The sequence below is a fragment of the Lepidochelys kempii genome, chromosome 2, assembly GCF_965140285.1.
Source record: "Lepidochelys kempii isolate rLepKem1 chromosome 2, rLepKem1.hap1, whole genome shotgun sequence".
NCBI lineage: Eukaryota > Metazoa > Chordata > Testudines > Cheloniidae > Lepidochelys > Lepidochelys kempii.
Window position 1 is genome coordinate 180430817 of NC_136381.1, and position 27929 is coordinate 180458745.

Genomic DNA, 27929 nt, shown 5'->3' on the forward strand with positions numbered 1-27929 from the left:
ACAGGACAATATCCATATACATACAGAACCACTGAAATTCATCCATCTCTGGAACTGAAAGGCAGCAAGCTGGATGTTGGATCACAGTGATTACAAGTAAAACTGTATGTGACCACCCCTATCTTTATACAAATTGTCATGAGATCTTTAAAATTGATACAGACATTCAAGGACTAGGGCAGGAGTGGGAAAACTACTGTCTGTGGGCAATATCCGGCCCTTCAGACGTTTTAATCTGGCCCTTGAGCTTCCGCTGAGGAGCGGGGTCCAGGGCTTGCCCTGCTCCACGCAGCTCCAGAAAGCAGCAGCATGTCCTCTCTCTGGCTCCTAAGCATGGGGCAGCCAAGGGGCTCTGCACACTTCCCCCACCCCAACCACCACCCCCGCAGCTCCCATTGGCTGGGAACCACAGCCAATGGGAGCTGCAGGAGAGGCACCTGCGGACAGGGCAACATGCAGAGCTGCCTGGCTGCACAGGAGCCAGAAGGGGGACATGCTGTTGCTTCCGGGAGCTGCTTGAGGTAAAGTCTGCACCCCTGACTCCCTCCCCTAGCCCTGATCCCCCTCCTGCCCTCTGAGCCCCTCAGTCCCAGCCCAGAGCACCCTCCTGCACCCCCAACCCCTCATCCCCAGAACCCTTACCCCCTTCCACACCCCAACCCCCAATTTCGTGATCATTCATGGCCCGCCATACAACTTCCATACCCATCTTTGCCTTTATTTTTAGGATTGTAGCAGAAATATCCACATAAAATAAAATGCACAGTATTCAAAATCCTGTGCTCCCTTTCTCCCTCTTCTGGTTCTTCAGAAATATTTAGCAAACATATAAAGTCCCATTCTTAGGAGCTGATTCAAAGCCCACTGAAGTCAATGGGAGTCACTTTACAGTACAAAAGCCACTATCACCACTAGTGCTGATATGAACTTTTGGTGGCAGACACAGCAAAGAGACCAGCGATTAAATAAGCATTGGAAGGGAAGCTCTCCTGCCCCGCAGAAGCATTCCTTCCAAGTCAGAGTTGAGGTATACTTGCTGACCTTTAGGAAAACTATATTATATAAATAACAGTATAAATGGTGATGAGTACATAGCATTTTATTAAAAATATTTTTTTTAATAGTCTAAAAGTGAGTAGTGAAATTAAGTGTGTGTGTGTGTGTGTGTGTATATATATATATATATAATATTTGCAGGATCTGGGCCTGAATTGATACTTGTAAAATAGGTAAACAAACATGTTTGTTTACAAAATATTTTGTAAATTTACACCACCCTGTATATTTATTTAAAACTAGAAAGCCCTCCTTCCTACAAAAAATAAAATAAACACAATTAAACACCCCCCCTCCCACAAATGCCGGTATAACAAAACATCTTTCAACTGCAACAGTGAATTCCTGTTTAGCTAGCATTGACTGTTCTCTCTTCTTGGATAAACTTGAGAGCAGCAGTAAGAGGCTCTTGGGGTGGTTTTATAATTCCCTTTTCTCTTCTCTACATCCCTTCCACCATCTCTTTTCTTTCTGGTTATGTCATTACATGACTTAAATATGAATCGAACATATACGTCTGGGGCTTTATATTTGCATTTTTCACATCTGGTTTGTATCTTTTATAGTTTTAAAATATTATCCTAATTTAATCAAAAAATAATAAAACCTTAAAACTCAAGTTAATCTAAAATTTGTACTAAACAGCTATCATCACACTCAGGTTACAAACATCAGGCCAGAGCATCCAACACCCCCCATCCAAAGTAACAAACCATGGGAGAGGCCAAGAGGAAAGAAGTCTGTGAGGATACTGAAGTATCATGGCTTTACTGGTGTCAAGTATCAGGGAGTAGCCATGTTAGCCTGTAGCCACAAAAACAACAAGGAGTCCAGTGGAACCTTAAAGACTAACAGATTTATTTGGGTTTTTAGCTTTCATGCATCTGAAGAAGTGGTTTTTTTACCAATGAAAGCTTATGCCCAAATAAATCTTTAAGGTGCCTCCGGACTCCTTGTTGTTTTTATGGCTTTACTGGGACTCTCTTTGGCTGTGGGGTATTCCCACCATGCAGGCAGGGGGAAAGACAATATAGCCACAGGCTTTCCTGTCCCTCCTAATGCTGTGCTCTCCATTCTCTGCTCTCAGCTTGCTCAACATGATCATCTCAAACCCCACAGATCCCAACCTTGCAAAACACTTTCTTTCTATGGGGTCTTGACTTGGGGAAAGGATGGACAATGCTGTGGAAGCAGATGAGTCATTCCCTTCCACATAGGAAGGGTGGGGTTCACATGTGGAGGGGAACTTCCATGTGCTGATCTTGGAGGCATGATCTGGCCAGTGATATCACTGTCATTCACAATACAGTTTATGGCCCTAGACCTGCAATTTAGCATTTTAAGGTGGTTAGTAATTTTTACTCAGTACCATGAACTAAGTCACCCTGAATTATTTAATCCGCTCGAGCACACCATTATCACTAGGGCCCTACCAAATTCATGGCCATGAAAAATTCATAATGGACTGTGAAATCTGGTCTCCCCACGTGAAATCAGGTCTTTTGTGTGCTTTTACCATATACTGTACTGATTTCACAGTGAGACCAGCGTTTCTCAAATTGGGTATTCTGACCCAAAAGGGTGTTGCGGGGGGATGTTGCAAGGTTATTTTAGGTGGTCATGGTATTGCCACCCTTACTTCTCTGCTGCCTTGAGAGCCGGGCAGCTGGAGAGTGGTGGCTTTCGGCCAGGCACTCAGCTCTGAAGGCAGTGCCCCACCAGCAACAGTGCAGAAGTAAGCGTGGCAATACCACACCATGCCACCCTTACTTCTGTGCTGCTGTCTTCAGAACTAGGTGGCCGGAAAGTGGCGGTGGCTGACCGAGGGCCCAGCTTTGCAGACAACAGTGCAGAAGTAAGGGTAGCAGTACAGCAACCCTCCCTACAATAACCTTGCGACTCCCCCCTCACAATTCCTTTTTGAGTCAGGACCCCTACAATTACAACACTGTGACACTTCAGCTGAAATCATGACATTTACAAATTTAAAAATCCTATGACTGTGAAATTGACCAAAATGAACTGTGAATTTGGTAGGGCCCTAATTATCACCAAGAACTTCATAGTAACTGAGCGTAAAACTTCCTACTCCAAAGGACAGGCTGCCATCTTCTCTACCTGATGTAGAGGGCCTAAAATGCTAAGTAGCAGGATGATCTGAATCCTGCTTATCCTTTTTTGAGTGGAAATTGTGTTTCACATAGAGACATGAGAGGTTTCTAGGTGGTCATGGATCAACTTTTATGCTCACTGTTACTATGAAGTTCTGAGCAGGGCCATGCCTAGAGGGTTGCAGGGCCTGGGACATAGGCACTGAGTTTCTATCTGCAGCCCAGGCCCCAGCCCCACTCCACCCCTTCCCCCAAGGCCCTGCCCCACCTCTTCCCCTCCCAGTTCCGCCCTACCCCTGAGCATGCTGTGCCCTTGCTACTTCCCCCTCCCCCCAGTGCCTCCAGACACTGTGAAACAGCTGATTGGCAATAGGTGGTGGTGCTCATCCACAGGTAGGAGGCACTGGGGGGAGGGGGAGGTTCGTAGGGGGTCTCCTCCTCGCCTCCCCTCACCTCCCTGTCTGCCTTCTCATGAAGTGCTGGGCTCCCCAAAGCGCAGGGCCCCGGGGCAGTTGTCCTGATTTGCCATACCCTAGAAATGGCTCTGGTTCTGAGTTACAATTAGGGCTCTACCAAATTCACAGTCCATTTTGGTCAATTTCACTGTCATAGGATTTTGAAATTTTGTAAATTTCATCTATTTAAATCTGAAGTGTTACAGTATTGTAATTGTAGGGGTCCTGACCCAAAAAGGAATCGTGGGGAGGGAGTCGCAAGATTATTGTAGGTTTCAGAGTAGCAGCTGTGTTAGTCTGTATCTGCAAAAAGGAAAGGAGTACTTGTGGCACCTTAGAGACTAACAAATTTATTTGAGCATAAACTTTTGTGAGCTACAGCTCACTTCACTGAATGCATACCTCTGATGAAGTGAGCTGTAGCTCACGAAAGCTTATGCTCAGATAAATTTGTTAGTCTCTAAGGTGCCACAAGTCCTCCTTTTCTTTTAAAGGTTATTGTAGGGAGGGTTGCAGTATTGCTACCCTTACTTCTGCACTGCTGCCTGCAGAGCATGGATCTGTTGCAAAATCATTCATCACAGACAGAGACAATGAAAAGCTTCTTAAAAATTATGCTAGAGGAAAAGTACTGAGTTTCTCTCTTTTATTCTGTATGTTTTTAGTGATTTTTTTTAAATACACAAAATGGAGATAGTAGGAAGAGACATATAATCATAGCGTGGGAAAATGTAGACTGTAAAACCCAAAGGATTAAATGAATAAAGTAAAAGAATTGCTTGTCCCCTATTTCGCAGGTGCTGGTAAATACTCACCATTCCTTCAGCGATACTTTGCAGATTATCTTGGGGCTTCTTGCAGATGCAAATTGGGTGTGTGGCCAGCAGGAGGAAGGAAGAGGAAGTGAGAGCTGCAGCAGCAGAATGTGTGTTTCAGTCTGATGATGGGATAGAGTCAGAAACACCAAAACAGCAGCGGTAAAAAGCCCAACTTCAATGGTGGGAGAGGCGCGGGCCGGGGAAAGGAAACGGCGGAGCTGCCAGGCGCTCGCTGCCGCAGGGCAGCAAACTTCACCCCGGCTCCACTCTGCACTTGGCTGCTGGGGGTGAAGGTGGTGCCTGGGTTTTTAAGGTACTTTCGTTTCCGTTTGGGCAGGTCTGCGGGGGGATGCAGGGTGGGCTGAGAAGGCTCTCGGGGAGAGGGGTGCGGGGTGGGGGGAGGCGCCGCGGTAGGGGGCGCCCCTGGCAGTGCAGTGGGGGGAGAGGGGAGCACGTTGCTGTGGACGCTGGAGGGGCCGTGGGAGGGGGAGGAGGAGGAGGGGGGGGTAGGATGCTGGCTGTGGGGGGGTGGCAGGCGGCTGCAGGAGGAGAGCCCGCACCTGGCTGAGGCTGCGGGGGAGGGCTGGTGGGAGACGTGCCCGCCTCGGGTGCGTGGCCCCGGCTGTGCTGGGGAAGGGGGAAGCGGCTGACATCGCGCTGAGGAAGAGGAAACGCAGCCGCCCTCCCTCGTGCTTGTCAGCGCGCCCGCCCGCCCCGTGTCGCGGCCGGGGCAGCCTGGGGGGCAGGCGGGGCGGGGGCGCAGCCTCCCTGCCCTTTGCGGCGCGCTGCTTTGCCTCCACGGCCCCGGGCGCTGGGAGCAGCGCTTCGCTCCTTGCCCTCAGCCGCTAGCCCGGCCCCCCTTTTCCCAAACTGCCCTTCCACTCGCCCCCCCCCCTCGCCCGCTCCCGTGACCCTACCTGCCCCCGCGCGCCCCCCCCTTCTGCCCCCCGCCTCTCATCCCTGCCCTGTCCTCCTCAGACCCAGCCACTCTCCAGAAACAGGAGGTTTTGGTGCGTGTGTGCTGTTTTTGTCATTTTTTTTTTGCGGGGGGGGGGGGGGGTTTGTCGGTTGATGTGTCCCCAGCCACCCGCAGATCCCTCTCTGCTGGTCCTGTTGTTGCAAAGTGCTGGGCCGTGGCAACTTGGTCTTACAGACAGTTGACCTCATAAAGTGGGTTGGGAACATCTGTGTTAGCAATTGCGTGTACTCTGCAAATGCACTCAGGCAAACACAAGGCTGTCTGCAGAGCAGTCACTTGTGGATGTAGCTCTAATGCATAGAGGGGATCATTCTGAAGGTTTGATGTGCTCTTTAATATGTTGGTGGAAGAGGATGGTTGAACTAAGATTCTTTTCTTGCTCTGCTTTTCCCCCCCACCCCATCATATATTTGAAGCTTGAAGATTAAGGGTTCCCTGCACACAAACTTGTACTGGTTTAATAAAGCTGATACAAGAATGGATGCTCTTTTTTCTTCTTCTGTTTAAGAATGGCTTATTTTGGTTTAGTTTATATCCGTTCCTAATCTGTACAAGATAAAATAAAATAAACTTGGTTTAAACCGAACCAAGAGTTGCTGGTGCCAAATGAGTTTAAAAAGAAACCTTAAGTTTAAGCAGTGCAACTCTGCATGTAGTCCAGCCCTTAGTTCATTGTTGTTAATTAGTCACCTTCTTCTGAGTTCATGCCTCTTCCCTTTGCCAAGAACTTTTACTCAGTATTCAAGAGCTCTCAGTAGGGGTTGCCTTTTCTAAGATCTGTCCGCATAGCAATAAATATGATCTGACTGAGGATGCATTTCATATAAAATTATTGTACTGGAATGTGGCTGGGAATTATGCATAGCCATGGCATACAACCCCTTAAACCAAGTGGGTATGAAATCCAAGAAGTGGATTGTTCAGTTTTTTGGCTTCAAGTCCGTACAAAGTTTATTTTTGAATATATTTCCCTTGCAGAACTAACACAACTGTCCAGCTCTCCCCTGAGAATGTATAAGAAATTTCAAAGTTCCTGAAAAATAACTGAGTACATTTTGCAAAAAGAAAAGGAGTACTTGTGGCACCTTAGAGACTAACCAATTTATTTGAGCATAAGCTTTCGTGAGCTACAGCTAAAAGAAAAGGAGTACTTGTGGCACCTTAGAGACTAACCAATTTATTTGAGCATAAGCTTTCGTGAGCTACAGCTCTATGCTCAAATAAATTGGTTAGTCTCTAAGGTGCCACAAGTACTCCTTTTTTTTTGCGAATACAGACTAACACGGCTGTTACTCTGAAACCTGTCATTATGCAAGAATACATTTCAGAAGCACCATATTTTATTATTACTTTTATAAGCCTGTCTTTTAACCTGCCAAGGGTGAAATGTGGGACAAACACCCTGAAGAGAGAGCCAAAGATGATAATAGTGCCAGAAGTGTATAATGTGTTAACTTTAGTGCAGACAATATTGTCTATAATCTGAGCTTCATGATATAGCATTTTGATGTAAATACATATACTCGAAATATGTTCATAAATATCTCATTTTTCTTTAGATTTTGAGCCTAGGTTGTTGGAGTGTTCCTTATTAAGATTCTTATCAAGGGAAAAGTTGAGAAAGAACTAGAACTAAATCCTTTATTATTCACAACTGGGATGTGGGGTAGACAATTGGATTATCTATCTCATCAATGGGTACCAAACCATGCTCTTTCTAGATGTTAGAAATCATTCAGTGTTCATGCAAATTGGCTTCTTTGCAGTTACATACCTACTAGATCACTCAACCCATGTTGAATATTTCTCAATGCAGAAAAATACCTGCTTTTTTCATAAGACTCATTTCACTCTGTCTTGAGTTCAGAAGATCAGAAGTGTTGTGTTTTCCAAGCCACCCAGTTCCATGGTGGAAAATCTGTTTAATTCTAGTGGTATACCTAACAGCTGTAATCTGGCTGTGTAATAGTAATTAGGTAGGGAGGAGAAAGAGAACTAGTGGTAATTTACTGGTAAACCTCCCTGTGGTATAGCATTAAGGAAGCATGTGTGACAACACACATTTTAGGGAGTGATTAAATCATCTTGCAGCAACTTTTAAAATTCACTTGGGTTAGTTGGGTAATAAAGGTTAGTATCATGTTGCTGCATTAACTGTATTAAACAGGTACTGTTGGCAGATACTGCAGTTAGTGTAACCCTTTGATCATTTCATCTGATGTAGTAAACTAGAGATATACCTAATTATCAGTTTCTCCAGGCAGTGAAGCTGTGCATTTAAATGGGTTAATAATTTTTTGTAATCCTATTGAGAATCACAGTGCAGCATCATACAATTTGTGTTTTCTCTGTAGGTTGCAGTTTAGGTAAGAGTGTGGCTGTCTGAGTTTCCTTTGTGAGCAGCAGAAAAGAAATTGAGGATTTCTACCCTTTTGATCTTGAATTTTCCAGAAGTTGTTGAATTATGCTAGGAAAAATATGATAGAATTAAAGCTGAATGGATTTTGATGGCTGACTAGGTGGACTATTTTACTGATTAATGCTAGAACAATTGTATTTTTATCAATGAAAGTACCTACGGTTTAACAATATATTTTATAGATTATATATGTAGAATATTTTTAGAAATGCAGTAGATTAATGCAAAACAATACTTCAACAATGATCTACTCCGTTCCATCTCTCAGCATTTAAGTGGATTGCATTGTGTTCATTGTACTGACAGAGGTGATTTGATTTTTTTTTCCTTATTGTTAACTTGTCACATGCTCTCTACCGGTGTATAACCGAAAAAGTAAGTACTACCGGAGGTTTAACTGTTACTGAAATACTGCTGCATGTATGACACTTCCTTATAGCAATGCCCTTCTGTGGCAAATTGCAGATCTACAGTGCTGATGCTCCACCCTTCCTTCCGCTCTTTGTTTACTCTCCTAATAGAAATCTCTTTGATTATAAGGTTTGAGTTCACATATTTTCTTTGCCATGAAGTTCAGTCTTTTGAAAGGTGTTTGGGTGTGATCTCATGTTTTCCATGCTGACACAGGCAATGCCTGGACATTTAAATATTGTTTCTTTCGTTAAATTTAGTAGATGTATTTAGTGCATGTGAAAGTGAGAGACTTGATATCCTTGGGTATAACTGACTAGTGCAAGCTTTCCCAAACAGCTCTTCCAGTCCACCTCCACACTGAGATGCAGTATGTACCTCCTGTTACTCCAGAATTGGGTCTCACCTCTGTTGAGTAGATTGTCAATCATAGCACTAAAGTCTTTTGTGGTTCTGTGACTTCGATAAGGATCTATTTGAGATAATCATGAGGCCATCAAACACAATTTCCTTCCCAAGTTGTGACCCTTTTATCACTTGAATTCAGGTCTCCAGAAGTAAGTGATGCATTTTGCAGTTGATAAATAGGATAGGGTTTAGAGAAGAGCCACAAATATGATTAAAGGATTGGAAAATATGGTTTATAGACTCAATCTGTTTAGTTTGACAAAGAGAAGGTTAAGGGGTGACTTGATCATGGTCTATAAGTACCTATATGCGGAACAGATATTTGACAATAATCAAATTTGATAATAGAGGGCATTTCACTCTAGCAGACCAAGGTACACTAAGATCCTGAAGTTAGACAAAGTCAGACTAGAAATAGGGCACATTTTTTTTAACCAATGAGGGCAATTAAACATTGGAACTATGGTGATGGTAGATTCACCATCACTGGCCGTTTTAAAATCAAGATTGGATGTTTTTAAAAGATATGCTCTAGTTCAGACAGAAATTAATTCAGGGAAGTTCTATGGCTTGTATTATACAGGAGGTTGGACCTGATAATCACAATTGTTTCTTTGGGCCTTATAAATCTCTGAATTATAGTCAATGAATCTTTTTGTCTGGCTTAGGTTCATGTGTGCTATATGTCCTTATCAAAGTATTTTAAAAAATACTCTCGTAAAATGGATTTTAAGAATCCTGGAGACTGAAGTCTGCCATTCATCCACAGAAAAGGCAGTGGCAATGCAAACTTCTCCACATTGCCTTGCCAATGTACATCAGCACTGTTCTGAAGGGACCACTTGTAGGGGGGAGAGAGTAGTTCAAGTCTCCATGCCTGTGTCAAGCTATTGCATGGGTCTTTGCTGTACGTGATCTTTTTATCACAAGTTTTGCAAGACACAAACGGGTGATTTATGGATAGGTTGGCAGCCCTAATATTAAATTTCCTTGTTGTTATCCAGTTGTTGTTAGAACAGAATCGGAAACCGAATGCTACAAGGAATTGGTAATGTGTTTTACCTCTCTCGCTCATTCAGGTCTAGTACTAAGGCATTGATTTCTGAAACTGTGGTCTGTGTATCACCATTAGTTTGTGGAACACTTGCTGATGGGCCAAGGAGAAGTGGTGGTTACATGCCGTTTGCTCCTTCTCCTTGCTTCTGTCTGCCAAACAGCATTAAAAGTCAGCTAAAAATTTATTAAATATTTTCTGGTATCAATTTTCCATGTAAACAACTGCTGTAGTGGCAATAGGGATGTTATTGATGGACAGTGGAAAGAAAATAGATCTGTGGAATTAATTGTGAATGAGAGTGGAGGGGTCCCTTTCTGCTAAGATATAGCCCATACTGTGAAGAAGTTTGGGAACCTCTGCTCTTAGCCATTACCTTAGAATGGTCATTTGGCCTATGTACAGTGAGTTAGTTTCAGTCCAGTTCTAGTGGACAAGATAAACTGTGGTGGTGTGAGTTTTCCTTTGGAGTTGTCTAGTTGGCAATGGAGAATATTTGGTGTGTGTTACACATACTAGTGTACACTCCTTGTCAGTATAGATGCAGCCTAAGTGTACATCTACACAGCCCATGGCAGTAAGCCTCCCAGCCTGGGTCAACAAGACTCAGACTTGTGGGGTTCTCACTAGTGCTCTAAAAATAGCTATGTAGACAGCATCTTGAAGTTGCAGCTTGAGCTGGAGTGTGGGCTTTGAAGCCCACCTCCTCTCCCTTAGCGTGGTATGAGATGGGAGAAGGTAAAGCAGGAAAGAGCATATGGGGAGATCCATATTGCTCTAACAAGGACACTGGGGACTCCTTTCTAATCCAGGGGAAAAGTGTGTGTGTGTACCTTTTTGTACAGCGTCTGGTACACAGTGGTTAAAAAGCTTCTGATCTTGCCAAATTATTTTTTTATTTGGTGTGACACAAAAAGTGTGTGTGAAATCACTACCTTACCTCTCACTCCAAACTCACAATCATTTCTTACCACTCTTTTCCAACCCTGCAGTGCGAATAGGAAAAAGGTATTAGGGTACAGACATTGTATCAAGTTTCATGCTTGTGTGCATTAAAATAGGCTGACTATAAATTCCTGGAAAACATTTTTTTTTTAAAAATCACATATTAAATCTGAATTGTAATTAAGGGGGTATTCAATTTCCTAAATTTTGGTAAACATTGCTTTTTCCTCCTCATTTCCCTACCCGCCCCTTTATTATTTATTTATGTTACCATAGTGCTTAGGAGCCCCAGTCATGGATCAGGAGGACCCCATTGTGCTAAGTGCTGTACAAACACAAACCAAAGAGAGAGCGAGCCCCTGTTCCAAATCTAAGGAGTGGTCTACACTAGAAAATTAGATCGACCCAGCTACATTGCTCAGGGGTGTGAAAAATCCGTACCCCAGAATGACATAGTTAAGATGACCTAAATTCCCTGTAGACAGTGCAAGATCAATGGATCTTCCGTCAACCTAACTATTGCCTCTTCGGAAGGTGGATTAACTACCTTGATGGGAGAACTCCTCCCGTTGCTGTCTAAGTGTCTACACTGAAACGCTACAGTGGTGCAATTAAAACGCTGCAGCTGTGTTGCTGTAGCTTTTTAAGTGTAGACATAAAGTAAGTATAAGACCAGAGACGACAGATGGATACAGACAGATGGGGGAATACAGCAAAGCAATGAGACAGTACAGGTCAGTATGATAGGCAGTGGTATCAGCACACCAGCACACTATATTGTAGGCATCACAGGAAAGGAGTGTTTTGAAGGAGGAGATGTGAAAAAATGAAAGCAAAAGCAAGCCCGTATCTCCCTATATCATTTTCTCCCCCACCATGCCTGCATCACTGGATACAGACTTTTGTATTACCTTCTACAATGAAGATGTTCATTTATCCAGTATTTTGTTTGTGTTTCCCCCTCCACACACACACAATAAAACAATCTATGATCCTGGCCTGTGGATTTTCAGCAAGGGTGGTTCAAAAATGGTTTCCAAATCCTGTCAGATTCTTCTAATTTATTTTATATAGTTTACCTGTTCACATGCAGCTGTTTCTACCAGATTGTCAATCTGCTCCATCTTGGATATCCTTGATATATCTTTCAAAATAGCATTTTTGCCATCATTTAAATTTTATTGGAATTAATCCACTTGCATTTTTCTAGAAGATATTTTTGTTTTGAGTAGTTCCCCAATTAGGTAATTTTATTAAGTATTTGCCAGAGATTCTCTCATATGGTTCTTGCATTCTCTGCAGACTCCTCACAAATAAGTTGCCTATGTACTTTCAGGATCTACAGCTCAAATTATTATTACACAGACATTAGGAGTACAGAACAGTCTGTGAAATGATACATCATCCCATTTTTAGCTGTCACTTTAATACAGACATGTTAAACCATATTTTTTCTTCTCATGCTTGTTTTAATTAAAAGGGAGACACGGTCAGTGTTTAAGAGGAAACTTTAGATTCCTCAAGCATGATGGTTTCTAGCCCCCCCCCTTTTTTTAAAACCCCACATATCAATGGGTGCCTGTTTTGGGCAGATGATCTCATTTCCTAGAGTCTTTTGCATATATTGTTGAAGTTGCAAATATTGACAAAAAAAAATTCTCTCTAGAGCTATTTTTAAATCTGTGAAATTTACAAAATGTCCTTTTTATGAAATAAATCTAACGTTTTAAAGTTAGATAAAAACAAAACAATGCAAAAGATGCCAACAGGCCAATAAAGCAACGCTGTCCACATGAAAATCTCATGCCAGCCTTAATTTTTTTAGTTAGTTTTGCAAGTAATGCCCAAGATTACCATAACTGAAAGTGTTGAGGTGTTTTTTTTAATTGTACATTTGACAGTGCTTCGTCTGTTTCACTCTTTCCAGGTATAATCAGTTAGACCCTGATTCTGCCATCACTTACAAACATGCTTAATGTTAAGCATGTGAGTAGTTCCATTCATCTTATTCACATGCTGAAAGTTAAATGCATATGTAAAATGTTTGCTGGTTTGGGGCCATAAGTCAGTTTCCCTGATGTTGCCTTGAGCTTTCACACAAACATTTTGAAATAAGCAAACGTAACTGTAAAAACCTCCACGAAAATTGGTAGGGAGATATTGTGTGTATGTGTGTGTACGTATGTATAAAGGGCTGGGGGGAGAAGAGATGTGTTTACCAGAAAGGATGACTGAATTTGTTTTAAGAAACTGATTAGATTTCAAGTTGGCAGTGTCCCTTTACCTATTGTTGGACACTGCTTTGATGATGAAGATTCCAGTCTAGATATTTTGGTATTGATTTTGTATCTAATGTGAAAAATGTTATTCCCTCTCCAATTATTCTTCATTTACAATTCACACAAGCAAAAATGTGCAGGGTTTGTGGGGTTCTGGATTCCTCTTAGGATCATAAAAATAACCCAAGTTAGTCCTACGAGTGTTGTTATAATGCCCATATTGAGGATAATTCTTTAAAATAATATTCCATGTGTTGAAGTATACATAAATATGTTGCTCTTAAATGCCATAGAAATAAGGAATTCATAAATACTAAAATCATCTGTCTTATGGTTAGGCAGTGCTGTATTAAGGTGGTGGGTTGCCGTGTATGTGTCTTCACTTACAGAAAGAAAGAGACATGGTTATGATACAGGCTAATATATTGCCATTTTTACTCCTAGCACTGTTGCATATATTTGTTACATTCCAATGGCATCTTTTCCATCACTTTATTTTTTGGAATATAGTCACACATTAGTTTTCATAGCAACAATGGTAGCTTCAGCTGGAAATTGAAACCTGATAAGTATTGGCTCATAACTACAAAAGCAGTTTATCCAAAATGTCCAAGCACTGAGCCAAACCAAGGTTTCTTTAAAACCTCTCTTTACCCCGAAATATAAGTATTAGTCTCTTCATTCTGGAAATGAAATTCAATATGTCATTCGGCTAGTAGGCATTCAAAATGCTGGACTCTCCCACCTCCCCCCTCAGTTTTCTATTTTTGCTTTTCCCTTCGCCAAGTGCCAGGTCACACAACTATTGTCTAACTCTACCCCCTGTGATACAAGTGCATTCCTCATATCAACCTTCCCCCCTAGGAATAGCCAGACACAGGTCCCTCCTTACTTCCTAGGCTCACAAAATTCAGGATCTAGATGTGGGGTCTAGGTTTGATCTGTGCCATTTATGTGAATCTTCTTTGGTAATCCCCTCTTGCATGTACACCTCTCTCTTGTTGCTGTAAATCTCCCCTCCCTGGAAAGTATGAAGATTGAAACAGACTGCTTCTTATTAGTCAGCAAAGGGCAGAGTGGCCATTACTAACAACAGTAGTTACAGCATAGCAGAAGTTTGTGGAAAAATTACAAAACCCTCAAAATCTTTCCCCACTTTCCTTCAAATTCGCAAAAATGACCTATGCTTGTGGCAAAACCTGCAAAATCCTGTGGTTCTTCTCTTTTGTGTGTGTGTGTGTGTGTGTGTAAAGAGCCAAGTAAAAAGATTTCTGAGTGAATTGGGCCCCTTTTCACTGAAAGATTGTTCTAGTTTAGAGCAAAGAGGTCAAATTTCTTTTAAGAAGTACAGGAAATTTAGAATTTTACTTGTTTTTATGTGAAAATCATCATTTTTGTGGGAATTTCACTAGAAACTAAAATTTGAGTCACAAAATAATGAAAGGTTTCAGAGTAACAGCCGTGTTAGTCTGTATTCGCAAAAAGAAAAGGAGTACTTGTGGCACCTTAGAGACTAACCAATTTATTTGAGCATGAGCTTTCGTGAGCTACAGCTCACTTCATCGGATGCATACTGGAAATGGCCCAACCTGATGATCACTTTAGATAAGCTATTACCAGCAGGACAGTGGGGTGGGAGGAGGTATTGTTTCATATTCTCTGTGTATATATAAAGTCTGCTGCAGTTTCCACGGTATGCATCCGATGAAGTGAGCTGTAGGTCACGAAAGCTCATGCTCAAATAAATTGGTTAGTCTCTAAGGTGCCACAAGTACTCATGTTCTTTTTTTGAAAATAATGAAACTTAACGTGTGAAACTTTGAAAGAACAAAATGTATCATTTTCACACAGCTGTGGTGCAGAATAGTATAAACAGTATAAGAACATAAGAATGGCTGTACTGGATCAGATCAGTGGTCAGTTTAGCCCAGTATCCTGTCTAGGGTGACCAGATGTCCCAATTTTATAGGGACTGTCCCGATTTTTGGGTCTTTTTCTTGGCTCCTATTACTCCCCACTCCTTGTCCCGATTTTTCACACTTGTTCTCTGGTCACCCTAATCCTGTCTTCTGAAAGTGGCTGGTACCAGATGCTTCAGAGGGAATGAACAGAGCAGGACAATTATTGAGTGATCCTTCCCTGTTGTCCACGCCCAGCTTCTGACAGTTGGAGGTTTAGGGATACCCAGAACATAGGGTTGTGTGTCGGACCATCTTGGCTAATAGCCATTGATAGACCTGTCCTCCATGAACTTATCTAATTATGTTTTGAACCCAGTTATACTTTTTGCCTTTACAATTTCCCTGGGCAACAAGTCGCACAGGTTGATTGTACTTTGTATGAAGAAGTACTTCCTTTCGTTTGTTTTAAACCTGCTGCCTATTAATTTAATTGGGTGACCCCTGGTTCTTGTATGCTGTGAAGGACTCAATAACACTTAGATATTTGATTTCTCCAAACCATTTATGATTTTATAAACAACTATAATATCCCCCCTTAGTTGTCTCTTTTCTAAGATGAAAAGTTCCAGTCTTTTTAATCTCTCCTTGTATGGAAGTTTTTCCATAACTGTAGTCATTTCTGTTGTGCCTCTCTGTACTTTTACCAATTCTAATATATCTTTTTTGAGATGGGGTGACCAGAACTGCATGCAGTATTCCACATGTTGGTGTACCATGGATTTATATTGTAGCATTATATTATCCGTCTTATTATCTATCCCTTTCCTAATGGTTCCTAATATTCTGTTTGCTTTTTTGAATGCTGCTGCACTTTGAACAGATATTTTCAGAGAACTGGCCACAATGACTCCATGATATTTAAGTCGTAACAGCTAATTTAGACCCCATCATTTTTTATGTATAGTGGGGATTATGTTTTCCAATATGCCTTATTTTTGCACTTATCAACATTAAATTTCATCTGGTATTTTGTTACTCAGTCACCTAGTTTTGTCAGATCCCTTTGTAACTCTTTGCAGTCAACTTTGGATTTAACTATTTTGAGTAATTTTGTATCATCTGCAAAGTTTGCCATCTCACTGTTCACCTCTTTTACAGATCATTTATGAACAAGTTGAACAATACTTGTTCCAGTACAGATCCTTGGGGGACCCTGCCATTTGCCTCTCTCCAGTGTGAAAATTGACCATTTATTCCTACCCTTTGTTTCCTGTCTTTTAACCAGTTATTAATCCATGAGAGGACCTTCAGTCTTATCCCATGACTGCATGGTTTGCTTAAGACCTGCGGTGAGGGACTTCATCAAAGGCTTTCTAAAAATCCAAGTACACTATATATCCACTGGATCACCCTTGTCCACGTGCCTGAGAGTTCTAATAGATTGGTGAAGCATGATTTCCCTTTAAAAAAGCCATGTTGATTCTTCCCCAACACATCATGTTCATCTATGTGTCTGATAATTCTGGGTTTTGTTTTTTTTTTTACTAGAGTTTCAACCACTTTACCTGGTACTGAAGTTAGGCCTACCAGCCATTAATTGCAAGGATCGCCCCTGGAGACTTTTTTTTTAAATTGGCATTACATTAGCTATCCTTCAGTCATTTGGTACAGAGCCTGATTTAAGTGATAGGTTACATACCCAAGTTAGTGATTTCATGGTTGAGTCCCTTCAGAACTCTTGGGTGAATACCATCTGGTCTTGGTGACTTATTACTTTTTAATTTATCCCAAAACCTCCTTTACTGACACCTCAGTTTGGGACAGGTCCTCAGATTTGTTACCTAAAAAGGAAGATTCAGGTGTGGGAATCTCCCTCACATCCTTTGCAGTGAAGATAATGAGAATTATTAATTTAGCTTCTCCATAACGGCTTGTCTTCCTTGAGTGCTCCTTTAGCATCTCAATCATCCAATGGGCCCACTGATTGTTTGTCAGGCTTCCTGCTTCTGATGTAGTTTAAAACATTTTTGCTGTTAGTTTTTGTGTCTTCTGTTAATTACTCTTCAAATTCTGTTTTGACCTGACTAATTATATTTTTACACTGGACTTGCCAGAGTTTGTGCTCCTTTCTATTTTCCTCTGTAGGTTTGACTTTCAATATTTAAAGGATGACCAACTCTTTTACTCTGTTTAGGCAGGGTGGCTTTTTTTGTTTTTGTTTTTTTAATTTGCGGTATGCATTTAGTTTGAGCCTCTATTATAGTGTTGTTGGTGTTCCCCTGAGACCTCTTCCACTAGATTCCCCAAGAACTCAGTTTGACTCCAGTCTCATAACTCAGGTTCCTTTATTTGGCATGCAGCAAAGCTGCACTGAGTTGATCAGACTCAAGTGTAGGGGATGGTACAGGACGTGCCATACATCCAAAGTTACACAGCAAACCTCTTCCTTCATATACGTTTACACATTACATTGCATCACACGTTTGGGACTGACTCATTCACTTTGAAGCAATCTACGTACAGCATGCACTGTCAGTGCATGACTTATTCTTTCCTTCATCTTACATTTCAGGCTTATATCGTCCATTGTAAATGGTTCTTTGGGTGTTACTTATCTTAGCTAGTTACAGACAGTCTGTTTCCAGACTGTGCACCCATTTACCTCCTCCCTAATCCTGTCTCCCAAGAAATGAGGTCTCAGCCACATCCAATTATTCATGTCAAGCCAGGCCTATATTCTACGGCTCTTGTTTTTATATTTGCGATATTTTTATTTTCATTATATTCCAGTCTTTTTGTGCTTTTTTTAAAGTTTATTTTAATTGTTATTTATACAATTTTATGATACAACTTATTTTTATTTTTTGGTAATATTTATTTTACATTATAGTAAATAGAACACTTGTATACAATTTTAATGGTTGGATGTTTTATTATGTTTTTGGGTGGTTATTGCACTATTTAAAGTAGCTTTATTAATGATGATTAATCAGTTCTGGGTCCGGTTCTGTTCAATATCTTCATCAGTGATTTAGATAATAGCATAGAGAGTACACTTATAAAGTTTGAGGATGATATCAAGCTTGGAGGAGTTGCAAGTGCTTTGGAGGATAGGATTATAATTCAAAATGATCTGGACAAACTGGAGAAATGGTCTGGAGTAAAAAGGATGAAATTCAATAAGGACAAATGCAAAATACTCCACTTAGGAAGGAACAATCAGTTGCACACATACAAAATGGGAAATGACTGCTGAGGAAGGAATACCGCAGAAAAGGGATCTGGGGGTCATAGTGGACCACAAGCTAAATATGAGTCAACAGTGTAACGCTGTTGCAAAAAAAGCGAACATCATTCCGGGCTCTATTAGTAGGAGTGTTGTAAGCAAGACACGAGAAGTACTGGTAATTCTTCTGCTCTACTCTGCGCTGATTAGGCCTCAACTGGAGTATTGTGTCCAGTTCTGGGTGCCACATTTCAGGAAGGATGTGGACAAATTGGAGAGAGTCCAGAGAAGAGCAACAAAAATGATAAAAGGTCTGGAAAACATGACCTATGAGGGAAGATTGAAAACACTGGGTTTGTTTAGTCTGGAAAAGAGAAGATTGAGGGAGGACATAACAGTTTTCAAGTACCTAAAAGGTTGTTACAAGGAGGAGGGAGAAAAATTGTTTTTCTTAACCTCTGAGGACAGGACAAGAAGCAATGGGCTTAAATTGCAGCAAGGGAGGTTTAGGTTGGACATTAGGAAAACATTCCTAACTGTCAGGGTGGTTAAACACTGGAATAAATTCCCTAGGGAGGTTGTGGAATCCCCATCATTGGAGATTTTTAAGAGCAGATTAGACAAACACCTGTTAGGAATGGTCTGATAATACTTAGTCCTGCAATGAGTGTGGGGGACTGAACTAGATGACTTCTCAAGGTCCCTTCCAGTCCTATGATTAAAAGAAAATAGAATCTGGATGGCACTTTTGAATAGGAGTTTAGTAGTTGGGCTTTATTTTTTTTTATATTTACTGATTTGTATGTGTGCATATGCTAGGTTGGTTTTTGCTTTTAAAGCACACAGCTCTTATGGCCTTTTTTGAACTTTTAAAGGATTTAAATTAAGTAGTATTATATGTTTTAATTTTTATTTATTTTTAAAAAGATATATATATAATTTTTATTGTTTTAGTTGCTTTATTATTGACAAAGGGATTTAGGTTTTTTATTATTTGGTTTTGTCTTTGTTTTTACTTATTTTATGTTTAATATTTATCGTTTAATTTAAAAAAAGGTTAAACTTTGTGAAAGCATCAAGACACTTGAAGGGTTAACTAACAAAATTAAGGCTGCCGAATAAAGAGTGTCTGTCAGTTTTGCAAGCTTGAATAAACGATTTGGATGAATTTTGTGTGGAATTTTTTAAAAGCTAATTTATTTTAAATATATATTTTACATTTTTTTAAATAAGCGTTTTTTGAAATTTTGTTGTCCCTTTCTCTGTTATAAGCAGTTTATTATGAGAGACTAAATAAATATTTTAAACTTGCGTGGCTTACCATTTGCTAGCTGAAGTTTTGAACTTTTTTGTTTTTTTTTAAAGATGGTTTTACACTTTCAAAGGTTTGTTTTTTTTTTTTTTGGTGTAAGTTGCAAGTTATGAAGGGATGACTCATTTAAGTTGCTTACAACTTAAACTGCAATTTTTATGTTTATATCTAAGCTTTGAACAATTTTTTTTTTTTTTTTTACAGCTGAGAACTTTTTTGGCCTGGGCTTTGATCATTGCTGCATTTTAGCAATGTTTAGTTTTATTGCTGTTTTCAGTTCTGTCTTTTCCTTCTGTGTCTCAGCTATCTGATTTTAGGTAAATTGCTTATAGTTAAACAATTTAAATCAGATTGTTTTATCTGAAGCAGCCAGCACAATTCATTATATATAGACACATTTGTTAGGAAGGCCCATCTCCTTCAGAGTGACTTGAAGGGCTTCTAGGTTATGTATGTGGGGATGAATGACATAGTGCAGGGGTAGTCAATAGGCAGACTGCGGGCCAAATCTGCACTCCCGGACACTTCTGAATTGACCCTGAAATGTTTTTTATTTTAGTTATTGTAATAATTATTTTTATTATTTTCTCTGAAGTCTGGACCTTGACTATACCTTGACCAAGAAATTTAAACCTTGACCAAAAAATTGATTATGCCTGACATAGTGGTGGTAGTTGTAACCACCTAACCTCCCCTTTGCATAATTTGTTGATTACTAATGATGTTACCAGGTATGACTCCACTGAGTTATACTACTTGTAACTGGGTATTAAACCAAGCATTTTTTTAACATTTCAATGTCTTTTTAAAACAGTTCATTATTTTCACTATCCTTGACTATTTATTTAGTCCCCTCTGAGCTCTTCAGTGTTAATTTGGGCAAAAGCTACTTCTATCTGCACATACTTTTTTCTTAAATCACGCCCTTCAGTTTTTTATTGTTTGCTTAATAAGAGCCTTCCTAAGACCCCATTAAATTCTGGGGCTATAACTTTTCTATTTTATTTCCCAGAGTAACACGTTTCTCAGCAGCTCTAAGCTTATCTTTTATGTATTTTGCACTTATTTCTTAACTTCGTGCACTTTGCCTGCGAAGTACTCGCTAAATACAGTCCTTGAAGGAAGGCTACTTTTTACTTTGGATTTATGCAAATAGGTAACAGACGTGTTCTCCATTCAGGAATCTTTTCTGTTTAGTTTTTCTCCTCTACAGCCTTGATTTGCTCTTTGTATTCATTCCTTAAGGTGGAAATTTTCTTTGTAAAATTTTAGTCAGCAGAAATCATCCTTGTGAAAGTGCTGCCTTGGTTGGGGCTTTTTCCTCCCTTCGGATTTAAAAAAAAGCCTCCCAAAACTCACCCTGGATGCTATTTTTTAATGCCTGCCAATGGGCCCTATTTTTTTTGGAACATAAGAATGGCCATAGTGGATCAAACCAATGGTTCAGTTAGCTCAGTATCCTGTCTTCAAGCAGTGGCCAGAGAAAATTTTAGTGGCATTCAATAGACCTTTGCTGTGTTCTGCCATTGATTGATTGCATTTAATGAACCTCTGCTGTGCTCTGCCAAGCAATTTTTTTCATCTAATACCACTCTCTGGAGCTCCTTTTTTCCTCAGTCTCCCCCTAATACTTCTCTGGGGACTCTATATGGTCCGCCCTTTGATATAACCCACTCCTCCAGCGTGGTACTGACTTCCTCATATTTAAACCCTTCCAGTGCCTTTGCTAAATGGCTGGGTTGTAATCCTAGACAGTGAAGCTACATCTATAATAAACTATATGTTACCTGCTCCAGATAAATGGAATCTGAGTCACAGCACGCTGTGTTGGTGTTCCCCTGAAAATTCTTCCACTCTGTTCCCCAAGAACTCAGTTTGACTCCAGTCTCATCAGTCATGTTCTTTTATCTGACATACAGCAAAACTACGCTGAGTTGATCAGACCCAAAGGTATAGGATGTACAACATATCCAGAGTTACAAAGCAAACATCTTTTTTTAATATACATTTACACATTACATTACATTTACTATACATTGCATCACATGTTTTAGGATTGGATTGGCCACTTTGTAGGAACCAATCCCTGTATAGTATACACTGTCCATGCGCAACTTACTCGTTACCTCATCTTAAGTTCCAGACTTATTTTCTCCATTGTTATCATGTCCATTGTAAATGGTTTCTTGGGTGTTGCCTCTTTTCTTAGCTGGTACAGACATTCTGTTTCCAGCCTGCTGATCAATGTCAGTCTTTTTTTCTTTTTGTGTCTTCAGATGTATTGTGCATGGTTCCTCTCATAAACATTTCTGATTTGTGACTTCTTATGTTATTAGTGTCCAGCCTGCTAAAACCAACTTTTTCTTCAGCTTCGTTAGGAGTTTAGCTTGTTGGGAAACTATTTTGTAGCATCAAGAATAGCTCAATTGGTTATATGGTGGTAAGGCATCCTGGAAAGTAGAGGTTTCAATGACTCCATCCATCCTGCAGTCTAGAATGAGCCAGAAAACACATGTATGGAAAGGGGGAAGTATTAAAAAAAAAACCTATATTCAGAGGGAGAGGGGAAAAAACACAGCTCTGGATAATTTTAAATCCAAGTGTGCTATAGTTGGAAATTCAAGTTCTATTATTTAAAAATAAATATATAAATAAAATGATCCTGGGTCATTTTATGGTAGAATCCTACAAAATTTTAAAAAGAAAAGGAGTACTTGTGGCACCTTAGAGACTAACCAATTTATTTGAGCATAAGCTTTCGTGAGCTACAGCTCACGGCTGTTACTCTGAAACCTGACAAAATTTTAAGTTGATTTCCTGGACCATATGCCATAGGGATCAAAACAGCAGCATCCCACATTTCTCTTTCTGCATCATTTGAATTACAAATTCTGACAAGGTAAAATTTTCAATTAAAATATATTTTTATGGTGAGTAAAGAAATTTCAAGAAGGGAAAAAATAGAGCTTCATGATAAAAGATTTATCTGTATTATGCGTACTCAGTTTTCATGCTCTCAAATTAAGGCAAAATGTTAATGAAACAAATACTTCCTGAGACCCATTGTGATTTTTCAATTTGTTTCAGTTTGTAGTATATCTTCGTCACTTTAGAGATAGCATGGTTTGCTAGCTTGTTAGTTTATTTCAGTGCACAGTTAATATACAGGAAAAGTTTTTGTTTGTTCTGGCCTCTAGGCACCTTAGTAATTAAAAATACAGTGGCATAAAGGATAAAACCAGCAGCTCTGTCTCACCTCAAACCCAGAAAATAAGGAACTAACTAACATACCAGAGATGAATGTCAAGCCTGAACAGTACCCATCATCTTTCATTGACAACTCATTGACATTGACCTTATCATGTACCTCCATCCTCAAAAGCTTAGCTTAAGAGATGGGCTTTACAGCAATGCCCTGAAGGTCGCCGTACTTGGGCTATTGCCAGCTATGGTCTGTGAAAGAGGGTGAAATCCAAAGTCGAGGGCCTCTTAGGGAGAATGCTTTTTCAGTTGCTGCCTCTCTTTTATATCAAAGGGGCTCCAGCCATGGCAGGATAGCATAAAGAGAGAGCCTGTTTATGAGACAGGCAGGTCTCAAGCTATCTAGTGCTTCATAGATCAAAACCAGCACCTTTAACTTTCCCTGGAAACTGGATAATAGCCAGTGCAGACTGCAGAGTACTGGCTTCATGTGCTCCAGGTTTAAGTTCTGGTTAATTTAAAGTGTAACCTGCACTGCAGTAGTGTAATCTTTGTGACAAAGACATGGATTATTAGTAGAAAGGTCAACATCTGAAAGACTGTTGCAGTCTCTGGGATGGATAGAGATGGAGCAGGGAAAAGAATCATCCTCCCCAGTGCTACTGTGTAATGCTTCAACATTAGTGGGCTGGGGAAAAGGGAGAGGTATCCAGCAGTTTCCCAGATTAGGAATTCTAGTAACGAATGGTAGGCACAAATCCTCAATTAAAGGGGTACATATAATCCTTGCTGCATCTTCCAGTTGCTTCCCCCTATCTGCTATAGTTCTGATTGCTTCCACTAGTCTTATTTGGAGGGAACCACTAATCCTGATTTATGTATGAATATCTATCCAGCACTGGGTAAAGGCATTAAACGGCACTGACCAAATCTGATGAGAGAGAAATAGAGCTGTCTCATTAGCACATTGAAAACACTGTAGCCCATGTCTCCTAACTGAGCATCTCAGCAACTCCAAATACACGCTGGACAAGAGTGGAGACAACATTTAGAGAATGCTCCTCAACCCCACATGAAAGAGATCTTGGAACTAAAGAGTTCTCTGGTAGGTCCCAGGCTACACAGAGATAAGATAAGATCAGAAAGATAAGAACAAAGCCACTGAAGGTCTGTCTGTCGAGTTCAAGATCACCAGTGAGTCAACACCTCATGAACCATGAGAGTGAAAGCAGCTGATAGACTTAACCGTATCAGCATGGACACTTGATCTTGATCTGTTGTCTGGAGAAGATCTTCAAAATGACCTAAGGCAGCCAGAAACTTAGACTTACCACATCCTCCTAAATAATCTTAAACCAGAAATGGAAGATTAAATATTAGCAGTTAGTTGGCCAGATTGCAAACATTGAGTGATATTTTTGCAAGCAATTGTACAGCAGCTTTCTTAAGAGAAGCTCCCTAAGGCAATCTGCCCTCCCTAATGCACCAACAGTGGATCCAGATCATCTCTGCCAGAAGGGAGAAAGGACGTGGGTCCAAAGTACATGTTGTAGCTTGAAGTTCCCCTAATACCTACAGCGCTTCATGAGCAAAACTGGCCTAATCTCAAGCAGATTCTGACCTATATCCACAAAAGCAGATGGCTGAGTCTGAAGCTGCTTGACTTTATGTACAAAATAATATGAAATTTCCTCACAATGGAATGGACTCTCATCTACTGCTGAATGATGGCTTAGATCAACCTGTACTCAGTACTCAGAATAAACAGTTCAGTACTCAGAATAAACAAATCCCTTGATTGTGAGTTGGGGAAAACCATGGTGGAGGCCTCCAGCAGAACTACAGTGTAAGATTTCAAAAATTATTTTGACACAATCTATTATGTTCAGCACGTGATATCTGACACCAGCGTCTAGCAATCTTCCCTTCTCCTTCAGTTATCACAGATCGTACAAGCTACAGTGATGTACAATGGTGAAAGCAGGTAAGAGGAGGACAGCTCAGAGATCTTTCATCAATAGCTGAAAGCGAAAGGTCATTATAAAGTTTTCACTGACCCGTTGATGGAATGGCCTATCAGAGGAATTATATTTAGCCCCAGCACCCGTTGGAAACACTCAGATTCCATTAACTTCCAAGGGGAGGCATCAAAACGGGTCTGTCACACTGACAGGAAAAGTTCTAAAACAATAAATTGACAATCCATTATACAAACTAATAACTTTGTATCTAACTCTGCTGTATCTTAGACTATAGCATTTCATTTTATAACCAAAGGTTGTATTTAGTTGAATATGAAACAGCAACATGATATAATCCATGAACATTAGTGCTTCAGGTTCTCCATGCTTTTGGTAGTCTATAAAACTTAATATTTGAGGGCAAACAGCTGTACCCTGAGCTCAAAAAGGTGGCCTCATTTTTTAAAAATGAGACAGTGTTCATCTCTGATCTTTTTCCTGTTGTGTTTATAGTTCATTTTGTTTCATGACATATATTGGATGTGTGTTTATATTGATTTCTACAATGGAAGTCTATAATATTTTTATATGGTGCTTTTTGCCCCAAAGGATTCCAAAATATTTCACACACTAAATACTGTGTGTTATACTGTCAATAGTGGCTCATGATCATGACCGCCAACTTCAGGACAGATTGGTAAGAAACAGGACACCAACACCAAACTGGTTGTGTGTTCTATTCTTAGATTTCATCAACCAAATATCAAATGCTATCTCCTCAAACACTACAGCAGCCTTAACATGGAGTCACAGATAGTCCCCATGGATACTGTGGTCTAGGCAAGTCGGCCTTTGTGACAGATGGTCCCTTTCATGAAAAATCACAACAATATTCAGGTTTCAGAGTAGCAGCCGTGTAAGTCTGTATTCGCAAAATGAAGTGAGCTGTAGCTCATGAAAGCTTATGCTCAAATAAATTGGATAGTCTCTAAGGTGCCACAAGTACTCCTTTTCTTTTAACAATATTCAGGTTAGCCCCAGTCACTTACCCCAGGTCAGCTGTCTGTTAGATCTCTCAATAAAGACAACATTTGTAGCCAATTCTATTATACTAACGAAAGATTTACTAACAAAGAAAAAGAATGCATTATTTACAGGGTTAAAGCAAGTAAGCATACCAACACACAAATGAGTTAGTCTTAGTTTTCAAAAAGTGATAGTAGTTGCTATATTTGTATGCCCTATATGTCCTTTAGGGCTACCCCAAACCAAGCAGCTTGGGGATCCCTTGCATATGCTTAGAAATACTGCCTCCTTCAAATTCTAAGTAGCATAGCGATACAGTTTCTTCTCATCAGACATTTTTATTCCCTTCCGCCAGAGTTCAAACTAATGGAACAAGTCTCTGCGCCTGTCTCCTCTTCCAGTGTGTGGGAAGTCAACAAAGTCTCTGTCCTTTGATGTTTCACAATGGCTCATTTGATTTCAGTGGGCTGTCTTGTGTGCAGGATGAGCACTTTATGGTAATTAATGCTTCTTTCCTGTTTGGTGGGTTACATAATTACAGTGGTTTACAACGCAAACCCAATATAACTTTATACCATGCGCTACAGATGTTATAAGTGAGATCAATACATGCAGCAACCTACAAACATTTCATCAAGTCTAAACACTAAATGCATTCTTATCAACTTAACATCTTTTTTAACAATGCTAACAGGTGAGCCAGACTGGCTTCCAGCTATGCATTTTTCAGTGTTCAGGAAGGCCTAGGGGCTTTGGCAGGAGCTGGTACGTGGTCTGCCAGCATCACAGTGTGATCACTATTAAACAAAACAAATGTTAATCCTGAGTTACAATAGAGTGGGATCTGGGACATCATAGTCTTTTCTTACTCTTAGGACCAAATCCTCTATTCAGTCCAATGGAGTTACATCAGTAGGAAGTAACCGGATTCTCAGATACATTGTGCAGTAAATGTTTTTTTAATTGGTGTCACACCTGTAGCGGTCACTAAGCGGAATACAGACTCCTGTTTAGGCAGAGAAGTAAGGCTAGGTGATTGTATTGTGCTTAAGAGTGTTGACTGGGAAAATTATGATGCAAGACATGAGAGTAAACCCCAAATCTTGTGAAAAGTGTCCTGGGTTCTTTAATAACCGCAGAGAAAAGAGGTACCGTAGTCTCATGGAAGAATACAAGCAATCAATGAAAGCTGAGGAGACATACATGGGAGGAGACCTACACAGGACAGAACTTTTACTATGTGCAGAACAATATAGATACCATAAGGAAACAAGCTATCTGCTTGAACATCGTTAACATGCCTCTAAAATGGAATAATTTTGTTCATTAAGGGGTGTTGAGTGTCTCTTTGATTCTTTGCTTTTAGCATAACTGTGTATTCATTTTCAGAAAGGCAGTTTCCTTATAATTATCATTGTGCACAATGAGCTTGGTTGCTGAAATGTTTGCAGAAAGACTTCTTCTATTATGCAGTCATTTTTACTTCACAAAAATATTCATTATCTTTTTGCAACTGACACTGGCATTTGTTGTACTGCTGTCAAAAGGAGAGCAAGATTACGTTGGGATGAATTACCACAAGAGATCACAAGCATTTGCCCCCAAGCATTTGTTTCTGCAGGAATAAGGTAGAGTTGCTGGAGGATTATTTGAGATCTGTAGGTTCCACAACATCATAATTTCCCCCCCCCCCCCCCTTCTTCTCTGCAGTGCACTTCTAGGTATGTAGGAGGAGCAGGTGCTCATTGCTGGCTGATTGCCACTCAGTCTGTTACCTGCCTTTTTGTAGGGGGATTTCTCTTCATTTCAAAAGGGCTGATGCCAAGTTTTTTGTCTATCCCCTTCATAAAACTGTCCTCCTCGCCTTCCTACCTCCTCAGACAACAAAGGGGATCATTGAAATGCTGCTTTTGAAAGGGCTGATTGGTTTATGGTGGATGTGGAGTATGCAGCCAAGGACAAATTGGCAGGATAATGGAGGATTTGGAAAACTGTAAATGCTTTTTAAAACCACAACAGAGGTGAAGGGGGTTGAGGGAGGAGGGAAAACAGAAAGAAGAGTGAAAGGGGAGAGAGTAGAATTAGTACGTTTAGTATAGGTCCACTCTGCAGAGCGTGCCTGGAAGAATGAAATCATGGGGTTTTATGTTTTTACTTAAGGACTTTCACATTGTATTTGTTCTGTGGACAAGTAAAAAGATGTTTTCCCTAACAGCCAGTTGTGCAATCTCAGGCCAGCACCTGAAAGTCAAGATAGAGCCCTTCTGGCTCAAATAGCCTATCTAATAACTGACCTAATTGAGCTGTATGATAGATGACGTAAACAGTTATACTCCTCAAGGTAAAGATTCTTTACATATATGGGTT

At 40.3% G+C, this 27929-nt stretch overlaps 1 protein-coding gene across 1 annotated transcript in view; it reads left to right on the forward strand.

Annotated features, from left to right (window-relative positions):
* The first annotated feature begins 4533 nt into the window (after positions 1–4533).
* ELMO1 (engulfment and cell motility 1) overlaps positions 4534–27929 on the forward strand; it is a 413972-nt gene continuing 390576 nt past the window's right edge. The window contains exon 1 of the mRNA XM_073332875.2: positions 4534–4753. The gene's annotated coding sequence lies outside the window, so the exon portion shown is untranslated. The remainder of the gene's footprint in view (positions 4754–27929) is intronic.